Raw genomic sequence first — 16,236 nt, 5'->3', positions numbered from 1 at the left:
CAGACCACAGTGGAATAAAAATAAATATCAACACCAACAAAATTTCCCCAAAGGCCACAAAGACATGGACACTAAACAACATGATGCTAAACAACTACTGGGTCAACACTGAAACAAAAGCAGAAATTAAAAGATTCTTGGAAACAAATAAAAATGAGGAAACATCCTACCCAATCTCTGGGACACCATGAAATCAGTTCTAAAGGGGAATTTATATCTCTATGAGCACACATCAAGAAAACAGAAAGATCACAAGTTAAGAGTGTAACAAGTCACCTGAGGGGATTAGAAAGAGAAGAACACCAAAGCCCTAACTTTAGTAGAATAGTTCAAATCACCAAGATAAGAGTCCAAATATGGGACACAGAAGACAAAAATATCATAGAAAACATCAATGAAACAAAAAGCTACTTCTTTGAAAGAATTAACAAGATTGTTGGACTCCTAGCTAGAATGAACAAGAAAAAAAGAAAGCCCAAATAAGCAAAATCAGAAATACAAAAGATCAAATCACAACTGACTCTGAAGTAATACAAAATATCATCAGAGATTACTATGTACACCTATATGGAAACAAACTTCATAACCTAAATGAAACAGAGGACTTTCTGATATCCCACAACCTTCCCTGGTTGAAACAAGAAGACATTGAGACACTAAATAGACCAATAACAATCCAGGAAATTAACTTTGTCATAAGTAAACTACCTACCAAAAAAAGCCCTTGACCGGATTCCTTCTCAGTAGAATTCTGCAAAACATATGAGGAGGAGTTGATACCAATACTAGTGAAAGTATTTCAGTTAATTGAAAAGATGGAATTATCCCCAAATTGTTTTATGGTGCCAACATCACACTGATACCCAAACCAGGTAAAGATCCAACAACAACAAAAAAGAAAACAACAGGCCAATATCCCTTATGAACATAGATGCAAAAATCCTCAACAAGATTCTAACAAATTGGATCCAAAAACACATTTCCAAAATCATCTACAATAACCAAGTATGCATCATCCCCAGGATGCAGGGCTGGTTCAACATTCTCAAGACCATAAATGTAATTAAATACATCAGCATATGTAAAAACAGGAATCACATGATTATATCAAACAGATCTAAAAACAAGAACCACACAATTATATATGCAGAAAAAGCTTTTGATATAACCCAGCATCCCTTCTTGATAAAAATGCTCAAACACCTAGGTATAAAAGGAACACACCTCAAAATAGTAAGCGCCATCTATGATAAACCCACAGCTAACAAATTGCAAAATGGACATAACCTAGAAACGTTTTCCCTGAAAACTGAAACAAGACAAGGCTGCACACTCTCACCCCTCTTGTTCAGCATTGTGTTGGAAGTCCTAGCTAGGGCAATTAGACAAGAGAAGGATATCAGAGCTATCCAAATAGGAAAAGAGTAAGTCAAGATATCCCTCTTTGCTGATGATAAGATCATATACCTTGAAAATCCAAGAGAATCTGTCAAACCTGTTTGCACTGATAAAGAACTTAGGAAAATCTCAGGGTACAAAGTAAATGTACAAAAGACAGATGCATTCCTATATACCAACAACAAACAGACAAAAAAACAAATAAAAGGCATGATCCCATTCACAATAACCACACACAAAAAATGAAATACTTTGGTGTCTTCCTAACCAGAGAAGTGAAAAACCTTTACAATGCAATCTACAAAAACTGCTCAAAGAAATCCAAGAAGACACAAACAAATGGAAAAATATTCCATTCTCATGGATAGAAAGAATCAACATTATTAAAATGTCCATCCTACCAAAGGCAATCTACAGATTCAACGCAATACCTATTAAATTACCAACATCATTCTTCTCAGACCTGGAAATGACAATACAGTAATTCATATGGAAACATAAATGACCACAAATAGCCAAAACAATCTTTAGCAAAATAAACAAAGCAGAAGGCATCACACTTCCACACTTCAAACTTTACTATAAGGCTACAGTAATTAAAACAGCCTGGTATTGGTACAAGAAAAGGTGTAAAGACTAACAGAACAGCATAGAGATTCTGGAAGCAAAGTCTCAATTTATCAACCAACTCATCTTTGACAAAGCCTCCCACAACAACCACTGAGGCAAGGAGAACCTATTCAGTGAACGGTTCTGGGAAAACTGACTGATCACACGCAGAAGATTGAAACAGAACCCCTACCTATCACTATATACAAAAATTAACTCTTAATGGATCAAAGACCTAAATGTAAAACCTCAAACTATAAGAATCTTAGAAAATGCAGGAGACACCCTTATGGTAATTGGAATTGGCAACCAATTCCTGATCAAAACCCTAAGTGCCCATATCATAAAAAATAAGATAGGCTAGTGGGACTTCATCAAACTGACGAGCTTCTGCAAAGCAAAAGAATCCATCAGGAGAGCAGGAAATCAGCCAACAGAATGGGAAAAAAATGTTTGCCAACTGTATATCTGACAAAGGCCTAAAATCTAGGATCTACAAAGAACTCAAATGTGCTGAAATGAAAAAAAAAAAAACAGCCCCATCAAAAAGTGGGCAGAAAACATGAATAGACACTTCTCAAAAGAAGATATATGAACAGCCAAAAGACACGTGAAAAAGTACTCAGTCTCACTAATCATCAGAGAAATGCAAATCAAAACCTCATTGAGATTCCACCTAACTCCAGTAAGAATGCCATCATTAATAAAACATACAACAGATGCTGGCAAGGATGTGGAGAAAAAGGAACACTTGTACACCGCTGGTGGGAATGGAAATTAGTGCAACATTTTGAAAGACAGAGCGGCAATTTCTGAGAGAAGTAGAAATTGACCTCTCATTTGACCCAGCAATTTCCCTATTGGGAATATACCCGGAGGAACTCAAATCATTCTAGAAAGAAGACACCTGCACTCTCATATTTGTTGCAGCTCCATTCTCAGTAGCAAAAACATGGAACAAATCATGCTGCCCATCAAAGCTGGACTAGAGTACCATATGTTCTCACTCATATAGTGGACCTTGAACATCCAATGTAATACTATAAGAAAAGGACTAATCAGCCGGTCATGATAGCACATGCCTGTAATTCCGGCTACTTGAAAGGCTGAGGTGGAAGGATTGCTGGCCACTGCATTCCAGTTTGGGTGACAGAGTGAGACTCCAACTCAAAAAAAAGAAAAGAAAGAAAGAGAAGGACTGACAGTGGTTGGAAACTGGGGGAGGAGGTGAAGGGAGATGGGATTAACAGTAGTAAATATCTGTCTGGGGACAGGGAGACACCTCTTATCAACAAGGGTGCCTGAACGAAGCATATTTGTATACCTAACCCTTAACTGTACCCCACAATATCATAATGAAAAATATTGATCATAAAAAATAAGAAAAGTGGAAAAAACACTAAAAATATTGAATGATAGCTGCTAACTGAATATTTCAATGCATAATAATTACATTGAATCCACAAAAATAAGAACGTGAGTCCTGCCATCTTACTCTTCTCCAAGTTGCCAAGAGTTACACCACCTGCTCTACCATCTTCTTTACCAACTACAGGTCCCTGGGCTCCATGCAGCTGTCCAACCTCCAGTGAACCAGCAGCTTGACCAGTAAGTACCCCTGGCTCAGACTGCTGGATCTCTGTTTCCCGCTCCACCAGGGTGCAGGGTGGCTGAGGGTGCAGGGTCTTGGCCACAGGGACATCCGGGAGTCTAGTGGGCATCCAGAGTGAGAAGGAGACCAAACAAGAGCTGAACGACTGACCACTTGGCCTCCTACCTGACAGGGTGAGGAGTCAGGAGACTGAGAATTGGAGGCTGGAGAGCAAACTCCGGGAACACCTGAAGAAGAAGCGACCCCAGATCAAAGCCTGGGCATGACTTCAAGACCATCGAGGATCTAAGGGCTCAGATCTTCGCAACTTCTGTGGACAATGCCAACGTCGTTCTGCAGACTTGGCAAAGCCCGACTTGCTGCTGATGACTTTAGAGTCAAGTATGAGACAGCTGGCCATACATCGATTCCATAGATGGCAACAACAATGAGCACCACAATGTCATTGATGACACCAGTGTCACCCGGCTGCAACTGGAGAGAAAGTGCAAGACTCTCAAGGAGTAGCTGCTCTTCATGGAGAAGAACCACGAGGAGGAATCAAAAGGATTACAAGCCCAGACTGCCAGCTCTGAGTTGACCATGGAGATAGACCCCCCAAATCTCAGGAGCTCAGCAAGATCATGCCGGATATCCAGGCACAGTATGATGAGCTGGCTCAGAAGAACTCAGAGGAGCTGGATAAGTACTCATGCCAGCAGATCGAGGAGAGCACCATACTGATCACCATGCAGTCTGCCGAGATCAGAGCTCCTGAGATGATGCTCACAGAGCTGAGACGTACAGCGCAGTCCTTGGAGAATGACCCGGACTTCATGAAAAAACTGAAAGCCAGCTTGGAGAACAGCCTGCGAGAGGTGGAGGCCCCCCACGTCATGCAGCTGGAGCAGCTCAACGGGGCCCTGCTGCAACTGAGTCCGAGCTGGCACAGATCCGGCAGAGGGGCAGCGCCAGGAGTAGGAGCCCTCGCTGACCATCAATGTCAAGTTGTAGGCTGAGATCACCACCTACCGCCACCTGCTGGACAAAGGGGAGGACTTCGGTCTCATCGATAACCCTGGACAGCAGCGGCTTCATTCAGAACCCCCAAAAGACCACTGCAAGATAGTGGGCGGCAAAGTGGTGTCTGAGACCAAAGACACCAAAGTGCTGAGGTGCAGAGGTCGCAGGCGCAGGGCACCCTTCGGGAGAGCAGGAGGCCAATAAAAGGTTCACAAAAAACACTCAGAGATTTTACTGGTCACACATTAGTGTGATACAAGTGACAACCTCCCAGTTAAAACCGTCTAAGGTAAACAATACAAGACCTTCCACTAAATTATGAGACTCAGCTACAAGCGGTTTCATGCAAAGTTGAAGCGAGGTTAATAGATGAGTTTGAGTCTCTCTCTCTCTCTCTCTGTCTCCCTCTCTCCCTTGCTCTTTCTCTGTCTGGGTCTCTCTCTCTCATCAGCCTTCTCTTCAATACATTAGAAAATTTTTTTCTACAGCAGCATCTGGCAGAGTTGCAATTCATTGTTCACTATTTCTGGAAGAAATTGCATATTTCTTTTCTGTAAATCTGAAAATATCCCAAAGTGATTCCGGTTTGCCAGGTATTGAATTGTGTGACTTCTTCTGGAACCAGGCAGAGATCATACACCTTGAATCATAAGAGGTAAGCTGGTACATGCAACATCTTTATTTAATACATAAGAACATTAAGAAGATTAACGTGATCATCACATATACTCACATGGTAAGCCTAGGTACTCAAACTCCACTTTTCCAGTTCTAAACACTATCTTTTTTTTATTTTTTAAAAGGGACCCATGAAGGAAATGCAAATACACTATTTTTAAAAGTTATTTTTAAAAAGCATGGGTGTTCACCTTTTCCTGGACAATGTTCCCAGCTAACATTATGGTGTGATTGTCATTCTATGTATGAGTAATCTTTTGGCCAATCAATCATCATCACTTACTGATTATGGAGAAAGTATTAAAGGTACACAAAAGAACAAAAACATCAGTCCGCTCATTCATTAAGGGATATGTTTTAAACATTTTAAACATTTCAAACATTTTCAACAAACGTGGATATAAGAAGTGCCAGAGAATCGGCAGAGAAGAGAACGAATGTAACAGTTCAAAGGAGCAGGGGGACAACAGAGATTTGGGGCAATTGGGAAAGGTTTCCCAGGGTGGTAGCAATGTATGAGTTTGACCAATGTATAAAACTAGTCTAGACGATGGAAGAGGGATACTGTGATCACAGCTGGTGGAAAGTAATGGCCAAAGAAACAATGGACAACCAAACTTCTCTGGGGCTATTTTATGTGACATTGTACAAGTTATTTTAGCCATCTTGTTAATATACATCATCTGGAAAATAAATATACTAGGCCACATAATTTTAAATTCCTTCATAGTACTAAAAATAATTTATAATAGCTCACTATGTGAAAGGCTGTTTCAACCTCTTGAGAACTTTTGACTATAGGCACCCACCACCATGCCTGGCTGATTTTTTTAATGTTCTGTAGAGATGGGGGTCACACATTTTTGTGTAGCTGGTCTTGATCTGCTCATCTCCAGCAATTGACTCATCTCAGCCACCCAAAGTGCTGGATTACAGGGGCAAGCCACTGTGCCTGGCTCTGTTTATTTCTATTTCCTCCCTTTCACATATAAATTGTTGTTTTTTCTGCCATTTTTTGAATTCTGAGAACTCTGAAATATCCACCATCTGCAGTCTTTTTTTACTATAATGCAGCTGGTGCTGCTTTTCTCTGATGTCATGCAACTGTCCTGATAACATCATCATCTTGGCTCACTCTGGAAAATAGACGTAATAAATGCAACTTTCTTCTAAATGTATGTCTCTGTGGTTCATATGTCCTATGTCCCTGGGTGTTCAAGACTTTGTATTCTCTTTATATAAGGACGGCACTCACTTTTGGTTCTGAATGTGATCAAATTTACTCTATCTTTCTACACATCTCCAAAACTGGATTCCTGCTTAGTTCACACTGAAGATAATAACAACTATTTGTTGCATATCACCTTACATTTCCTTGGTTCTTCTAATGAGTTTCTGAAATGAGAACTGTTATGAATCTGCTTCACAAGAGAGTAAATTGAGGAAGATTAGCAGATATATATATATAACTTGACTAGGTACACCAATAGCAAGTTATAGGCGTGGCATTCAATATTGTATCTTTCTTTTTTCATTTGATAAATCTTATTGATTTCCTAAAAAAAACCCAGGTATTGTTATTCTATATGGCTTGTAAGTATATTCAGGTAACATGGCAGTGAAAAATAAAGAAAATATCCCCATCCTTTACTTAGGGAATGATGATGAAAAAATAGCAAATATATAAGCACAAGACTAACATATAAATAATAATTAGGAAACTGGGTAAAACAAATAGTATTATAAATGTAAATAGATAGTGTTAAAGAAAAATGGAATGCAGAAAGGGTTAATGAGTCTTATTTGGTGGGGGAACTTGTACTTGGTAACTATAGTGAAGGTGAAACTCAAGACGTTCTGTGAAGGGTTCTAGAAAACAACAATGAGCATATCTGGGGAATGAGTGCTCCAGGCAGAAAGAATAGCCAGATGTGAAGGTCATGAGGCAATAACTTCCCTAACGTATTCATGGAAAAAAGGACATCAGTGTGTCGGGGGCAATACAGGGCTTGGTGTAGAGAGGAAAAGACAAGGGAGGGCTAAGATTCCTAGGGCTATGGAGGCATTTTGAGATCTTTGGTTTTTGCTTAGTGTAATCCATTGAAGAGATTTGAATGATATGACCTGACTTATGTTTTGTGAGAAGCTCTCTGGATACCATGTTGATTAGAGACTGCTGGAGAGTAAAGATATGATTGGGAAGACAAGTAATTAATTCAAATAATTGATTTACTCAAAGCTTTTAGATCAGGGATTAGCAAAGACAGGCCAGAGATCATTTTGTATGATCTGTGGGCTAAGAATGATTCTTACATGTAGCAAAGGTCATGAAGAAGAAGAAAAGCAAAGAAGAAAAGAAGGAGAGGGAAGAAGAAGGAGATGAGGATGAAGAGAAGGAGCAACAGAAACTATCCATGGACCATGAAGCCAAAATCTTGAAATATCGAAAATATTTGCTGAAATCTGAAAACTAGCATCTAACTGAAAGTAAGTTCTCAACAAAATTCAAAGGAAGGATACATGAGAGAGTTAATTGCTGAATATATTGTAAAGCACTATGTTGAGAAATATCTATGACTTCATTCCCAAACTTCACTAAAAAGGCCATTAACTTCCATTTAGCTATTGAAAAAGTCTGGTTTCCAAAGCAGTAAAACAAAAGGCACTGTCTAACATGAACAACATCATAAAAAGTATATAGTAATGAGAAAATAGCACAAAACATTTTTAAAGAACTTACACATTTTCATGCTAAATTCTTAATTTAATCTTCCAATCAACAAATGGGAAGGATAGAATTTCCCCATTAGAAACCACTATATCGAAAATCTTTAGTGACTGCTCAAGGAATAACATGACAGTAATATACCATTTTAAAAGTCTGACATGTGATCATGTGCTTTCTGAGTTACTATATAAAATCTGGGTTCAATACTTCTTCCAGCAGTTTATATTTTTCAGTCAAACTAAGTCAAGTTTATTATTTCGTATAAACTCTCCTCAAATGATATCAAGAAACTATAGTTAACAGCTATGACTTGAAGCCATACCTGCTCCTGGGGAGGTTAGAAAGGACTTATAATATTTCTCCTCTTTTCAAATAGAATTTGGGTCTGAGCAAAATGGTTTTGTGTCTTACAACTTAAGCCTTGTAGAGGATGGAAGTCCAAATGTTCTCTGAGATACTATTGGAGAAATATTATGAACAGAATGTTAAGAGCAATTGTGCAGTATGTTAACTATGTCGAGGTAATTTTAAATAGGTTTGTTAAAGTAAAAAACATAGAATAATATTCTTACTGACCTCTGACTCCTAGTTTCTGTCTCTTGGTTTTCCGTGTCATTAATCTGGTACACAAACTCAGTGGAAGAGAGGAAAGAAGCCCATGAAACAACCCAACGAAACAAGATTTATGCTAGTTAAGGTCATGTATAGGATTTTCCAAATAGCTTTTGTCATGCTGAAGTTTCCAACTTCCAGGAAAATAATACATGTTTTCCAGGTCCTGATACCCAAGTAAATGTCTTCTCTCTTGGTCATAAGACATCCAGAGTTATATTTAGTTGGCAATAATGTGTAGGGAAGAATGGACCTAGCTGGCATTTTCATAATGACCACATTGTGTTGATCATATTTTCACCCAGTACATTACTCCACTATTAACTTGCACATAAATGATATACTTGCTTTATAGATGTATTCCAGGAAGGCCAAACAAACAGTCTTCTTATCCATATGGAATAATCTACTAGTAAATTTCTTTCAGGATAGGCTAAAATCGATCTAGAATATAATCTTACATATTTACATTTTTGAAAGTAGACAAAAAATAGAACCAAAGCAAAACAAAAACAACAGCAACAACAAAAAAACTTCTAGGCTGCAAAGTTGAATGAGATGAGAAATGTGATATGATGTTATGGCGACAATCGATGGTCCCTGTCCAAGGACAATTCAGGAGTTTAGGTAAAGACCTCTTCCTAGGCATAGATATGCCATGGTGTTAAAGACGCCACTACAGGAAAAAAGATTCCACATGATGTGCACATGATAAGGGGCCAATAGGCCAGAGCACACCCTCAGGAATCACACTGCCAGGATTTAAAGCCTGCCTGGGCCACTACCACACTGATCACCTCAGGAACGTTCTAAAGCTTAAGGGAATTTACTCAATTTGTAAAATGAAATGAAGAGACCTTGTCTACTGGGAAGAGATGTCATAGGGGGTAACATCAAGTCAAGTCCCACAACTGCATCACTTTTCAGAACCCTTCAGAGTTGGGCTCATGACCCTCGGACCAGGGTGGCCATGGAGATGGGAGAGGTTCTGGAGGAGGCTGACAGGACCTAGGATGCTCCTAGGTTGAGCTTTTTACAGCTTCTGCACCTGACACTCGAAGGAAAGGCCAGGACACACAGCCACTGGTACCCAAGTCGAGCAGTCTCCACTCATACTCACAGAGTGGACCACCTGATGCCCATCACCTACAGGAAGTCCCCCAGCCTAGAACATCCAGCTGTGTCAGTGATTGGCAGGGCCTCGCAGGGTGCCCTTTTACGCCTCTTCTTGGCACTTGGCAGGGCCCACACACTTACCCTGGTGCCTCGTCCCTGTCACAAGCCCACTGAGATGTCACAGGTGCGGGGCTGGCTAGTGTGCTTGGCTGAGAGAGGAGTTGGTTACTAAGGAGACCGGTCTCTGTGGCTTATTCTTTTCTGGCCATCACAGGCCTCACAACTAGCTCTCCAGGGCTAATTTTCTTACTCAGTTGGTTTTCATGCCTGCAGGCAGTGCATGAAGTGTCATCTCCCACCCGTTCCCCTGTTCTGCCAGGCTGCCTCACCTGGTCAGGGCCACCCCACAGTGCCTGCACCTGCCCCTCGCCCTGGTCCTGCTCAACCCACATCTGGATCATGTGCCTCCACCAACTAGACTCTACATAACCTTGAAAGAGCAATGTCCTCTCCCACAGGCCACAGGCTCCTCTGGGGACCCTACCACCTGAATCTAGGGTCAAGCCCTGAAGAAGGAACCCACAATGTCTGCAAATATCCCTCCTGTGAGTGACAAGTATACCCTTCTGACTACCCCATTTGAGCAGGTCGTCAGTCCTAGGAAATTGACACCATCCAGATTCCCCAAGGAGATCAAGGGAAAAGTCCAAGAAGAGCCCCACAATGTGATGAAAGAGGCAGATCAGGTTGAAACCAAAGAGCAGGAGTTAAACAAAGGGGACCACCTTAGCAAGAAGGGAGTGTCATTGTCATTTAAGATCCTAGGAACTCAGGGAGAAAACTCTTCTTTGGGTTGCAGTTTGAGCTTCAGGAGAGAAACCTCTGTTGCTCATACTCAAAAGAGATCTTGGGTAAAAAGGCCCAAGTGTCTCTGATGTGCTCCTTCTGGGAAGAAAATACTGATCCCAGGTCACACAAATCTGCTAGGAAAGTCTCACCTTTGGGGACAGATGCAACCATGCTCCTGGACCCAGCCCTAAGCTTCTCCTCGCTGCTGGAGAAATCCACCAAGGAAATGCTGGTGTGTCCAGCTCTCCAGGCTTGCTGATGTTGCTGATGCTGAAGAACGAGAGGCAGGGCACCAAGCTGTCAGATATTCCACCATGAGCTCCTCCCTAGCCAGAGCTGCCAGTGATAATCTCAGCCATGGACAAGGTTGATTCTACTGCTACTGCAGCTGCCACCTCCACTACAACTGTCATGGAATAGAGGTGAGCTTTTCCTGCAAACCAAATGTCCCTACACTGTGATTCAAAAAGATCTAGGCTCCTTGGGGAAGAACATTGGGCATAAAAATAAATAGCAATATCTTGGTTAAGATAGAGGCTCTAGAGGATAGAACAGAAACTATGGAAAACTGCTGTGCCACCCATTCTATCTCTCTTTTTTTCTCCCTTACCTGCTGGGAAGATCACAGACTCCCTGCCTGTGGTCACTTGAACTTTGCAGGTCTCAGCTCCTCCTAGCACAACTTACTTTGCCCACCTGGCTGCCAGCTCTCCTATCCTGCCTGTTCCTCTGCTCCTAGCCCCATGCTCTTCTTTTTCAAATCTCACTTCTGCAGAAGAAAGTCCCAGACATTCATTTGTGTAGATTCTCTTCCTTCTTTGTCCTTCCTAACCTCTCATCCAGTCCATTCCACCATGACCCCAGCTACCCCTAGAAAGCCTATCAATTCCACAGGAGTCATTTCTAGCATCTCAGTTAGCACATCTGCTCACTAGACCTCGCAGTTCACCTCAGATCCTGGGGTCACTTACACTGACAATACTCCTCTTTCTAAGGCTGTGACTCTCAGTTCCACCTGCAGCTTCAGGGTTAAGGCATTCCCATTTTCCCCAATCCAAATTTATGTACAGTACACTGGCACCCTGAAAAGTCACCTGTCTGCATTCTCCAATCTACATTCCTCTTATCCAGTCCCACTCCGTCTTGTAGTAATCACTATCAATTAGTTCAAATTTAGTACACCTGATGGGCAACCTGTCTCCTCAGTGCTTTGCTTTGACAAGACTTTCTACCATGTTTCCTCCAGTGTCCTCTGTTGTAGAGAGCAGAACCTCTGCAACATTATCCAAGCCAACATTTGACTCCAGTGTCATAGGCACCACCCCTCCTTCCAAGGCTGTCAGCTTCTAGTCTGCTTCTGTGTCCAGGGATGGGCCCCCATTTATACAGGATGCCTGAGGCCCTGTTGTTAGCTTGGACTGTGCAATGGACAACAGTATCACAGATTTGTAGGAAGGCCTCTAGTCTCTTGTTGAATCAAAACACCAGTAAACCACCAGTCAGGTTGTTCCTTGTGACTTTAGAGTAGTATTGTTGATCAAATACTTGTATTTGGAGAACCCCTAGCCAAATACACTGAGCCTGTGATATCAGGATGAGAAGCAGCCACAAGGGCACACTTAGACGTACTAAGAGCTTAGGAGCTACCATTCCATGATGACTGCTCATAAATCTCATTCAATAACAAGAATGTCTCTCTCCACTTATGGTTTCCAGAAAACGACACTGGTCTACGAGAAAGATACTCAGTCCCTCTAAGGTATACTTAACCTGCTCTAATTACATAAGTCAGAGACCCAAACCCTGAAGAGTTGTGTGTGCATGTGTATATGAGTGTGTGTATATATGGGAGACCATGGGGTAGACCAGTTGAGACACTCCACCATGGAGAGTAGAAGAGACCTGCATACAACTTAAGCTGTGGTCTTCCTGGCTTGATGTTAACCTGAATGGCCAGGCTCTGGCCAGATCTCTCTAGTCTTGAGACTGGGAGAAGGGTCACTGCAGTTTACAAGTTCTTCTCTTCCCATACAGATTTGACTCAATGGGTGCTTATCTGTCTTTGATGTGATATATACAAAAACTTTGTTCTTGTCCATCCGCCTCTACTCATGAGTCTGTTCTTTGACTCAATTGTGGAGGAAGAATTGAAATGTGTGAAAGTTGATGTGTTTTGAGCCAGACTTCACACGAAATATTCTGTGTCCCAGGGATTAGCCTGTGAAAGTAGCTACCTTTATGACTTCACATGTTGAGCCCTGATGTCTCTGTGTAAAATCACAGTGTTAGCGATTACAGTCTAGAGTTAGCCACAAATAATATCCTAAGTCCCCCAAATCAAGGGAGTAGACTACCTCTTCTGGCTAAAGGGTCCTCAGTGAAACCGGAAACACCAAATTCCAGGCCAGGATAGAAACATGTTGGATATGCCTCATTATACTCCCTCCCTTTTGGTGTTCATGCTCAACTGACTGGCATGAACATTAAAATAGAGACCATAAGACTGACAAAACAGACTTTTTTGTTTGGCAATAAGATATCAAATTCCAACCTGACTCAGATATACTATCACCTGCCTCTGAGAGCTGCCACCCATGAGACATCATCTACGTAACAAAGGTGTGTCTTTCACAACCTTGCTGTTTTAGTTTAAGCTTTCCTTTCTACTGACTTCATCAAATTTTAGATAATGTTGGACTCTTTGAACCAACTGCCAATGAAAAAATCTTTAAGTTCATGTGTAATGTATAGGCCAATCAATATGTTCTAACTTTCTTGCCAATTTTATGTATACTTTGCATGTATTGATTTATCTCTTTGCACTTAACTTCTGTTTCCCTAAAATGTATCAAACCAAACTCTAACATGACTACCTCAGACACACTCTCTCAGGATCTCTTGAGACTACTGTACTCTGTAACACTGTCAGTCATATTGACTCTGCTAGGTCAGAATTCCTGCAGGGGCTCCAAAATGTTAGGTCAAGACCAGGGGTTGTCTTTGATGCAGGGCAGCATGAAATATGCAAAGAATTGAACAGAAGTTTGATTGGAAAATACAGTTTATTCAAAAAACAAATCATAGAGAGAGAGGGTAGCCATTTCTCTGATATAGGGAAGAGTGTGAGAGCTTAGGGAAATGTGGCCTAGCTACATTTCAAAGAGCCACATGGCCAGACCAGAGTTTAACAAAAGCAAATGGCTATGGTTGTCAGAGGTTGGCTGTCTTTCAGACATTTTTTTTGACAGGGGAAAGTCATTAAGATGGTTGGGCAGTCTGTTTGACACCCTCATGAAGGGACAAGTAAGCACAGGTACTGAGGTAAGGAGGATGGACAGCAGGCAGATGGGTGGGCCAGTCACATGACTGTTGTTAAGGTGATGATGTCTGATTAGGTTAACTTGGTTTCTTATTGTTGGAGGCAAATACTTGGAATAGAAAAACTAATTAATACAAAACAAGTAGGGGAGGAGGATGTAAAACAATTAACAGCTAACTCTGAGAAACTGGTTCTATACTTAGCTAGTGATTAGAGGCTAAATTAAAGTAAACTGCTAGAACAACATGACAAAGCTAGACAATGCTAACATGTCTGCTCTATGGCTATATTGACACCATCTTTTGTCCTTTCAGACTCAGAATCAGCCTCCTTAAATATTTTATCTTGATTGGTTTTTTTTCCTCAATACCATGAGGAAATGAGGTTCAGATAAGGGAGAAGCCATGTGACCCACCCTTGGGTCTTCTCTCTATTCTTTTTCCAATTCTTCTATTCTTCTAACCTCATTGGAGACTCTATCCTCCCTGATGTGTCATGAATCTGCACTTGCTGATTTCCTTTTTTCAAATGTTTAGAAATATTTTTGTTTAATTTTACCTAAATCAGTCATCCTCACAGATTCCCACTTCAAGCAGAGAGGTTGGACTTGGCATCCATCTTCTTGCATGTCTGTTAATTATGTTTGCTTTCATTTATCTATTTCATGAAATTTTACAGTTTGCTGTGCAATTGCAGCAAAGTATTCCACATTTTAAGCAATATATTTACTCTGAGGTATAGCTGGAAATGGTGCACTCAGAAGCCTCAAGAGAGGAGTGTGATCTTCAGAGGTGCATTCCAGTGAGGAAAACCGAGGCTTTTGGAATCAAACAGCTTCTAATTGTTACAGTCATGATATAGATCTTGAGGACATATCTGGTTCTAAGAAATCTCTCCAGAATTGGGGTAGAGAGCAAAATATTTGGCGTCATTGAGTGTTGACAGTCACAAGGATGAAATAGGCTTATGATGGGCCTAAAAGGAGGCAGTGGCAGATCTCCAGAAACAGGAGGTAGGGCACACCATGCAGTGTCACACAGGTAAGTACTATAGTCAGTCAGGAATAGAGCAGAAAGGGAAAAACCTGAGCAAGATCCCATATTGTGGTTTCTGTCTCCTGAACACACACTGTGGTCACTGCTAGGTGTCCACTGAGCTGGGGCCCTCCACTTAGAGTGAGAACCAGGATGTTTAGTATCATTAAGGATGGGCAGCAATATAAATAAGCATAGAAGAACAGAACGATTCTAGGACACATGCCAGACCTTCAGGAAGACCTGATACATAGCAGTTCAGTACTGCTTTCCTTCATCAGCCACATCAGAGTCTTGTCAGATGTTCTTCAAATGACATTTTTTTCTGTCAGAACACAAAGATATGAATATTAGCTATGCATACCAAATTACAAAAACTTGTTTTGCATATTTAAATTCACCAGATTCACAGCATGCCTTTAATGTCAAAACTCCATATTTTCGCGAAGGAAGGAGGTTGAGACACAGAGGTCAAATAAATTCCTTTTATGTTACTCAGGCAGAAAGTAGTATGACCAGGTCTGACTGCTGTAAAACTTCTCTCTTTGCACTTGATGCAGCAGTTCATGCATCAAACAGAGTCATAGAAGAGTAGTACGTATGTCCCTTGTGGGCATAAGATTTGGTTGGAGGCAGTTTAACATATAACAGTTAAACAGCAGAATTTAACCTTCCAGTGGAACAAGATACAGAAGAGGAAGAGTGATAGCAGTGATCCTCACCCCGTGCAGGCATAGGCTAATGTCTGTATTTGCACCTTAGTTTTTAGCAAAAAGTTTAAAAAATAAAAAGAGAGAAAAACATTTAGAATGGGGATATAAAGGGAGAAAATGCTTTTGAATAGCTGTACAATGTGTTTGTGGTTTAAGATTACTAGTATAAGCTAAGTACTCTTATAAGCATAGAAAATTTAGGAAATTATAAAGTGAAAACCAGCAGTAAGCTAAAGTTCATTTATTATTGAAGAAAGAATAGTATGTCTTATAAATTTAGAATACTCTAAGTATGGCGTTTATAAACTCTACAGTGGTGTCAATAATATCCTAGGCCTTCATTCATGACTCACTCACTGACTCATTGAGAGCAACACCCAGTCCTGAAATTTTCATTCATAGTAAGTACTCTCTACTACTGTACCATTTTTAATCTTTTATACCATATTTTTACTGTATTTTTACTTTTCTATGTTAAAGTATGTTTAGATACACAAATACTTAGCATCATGTTCCCATTGCTTGCAGTGTTTTGGTGTAGTAACATACTGTTCAGGTTTGTACCG

General features: G+C 40.8%; 1 pseudogene; it reads left to right on the top strand.

The window, feature by feature from the left end:
- Positions 1-4,135: 4,135 nt before the first annotated feature.
- On the top strand, positions 4,136-4,592 carry LOC103272423 (annotated as a pseudogene).
- Positions 4,593-16,236: the final 11,644 nt, after the last annotated feature.

The sequence above is a fragment of the Carlito syrichta genome, unplaced genomic scaffold, assembly GCF_000164805.1.
Source record: "Carlito syrichta isolate Samal-C Ts95f unplaced genomic scaffold, Tarsius_syrichta-2.0.1 Scaffold312525, whole genome shotgun sequence".
In the NCBI taxonomy this organism is placed as follows: Eukaryota; Metazoa; Chordata; class Mammalia; order Primates; family Tarsiidae; genus Carlito; species Carlito syrichta.
This window is presented reverse-complemented; position numbering and strand designations above follow the sequence as displayed.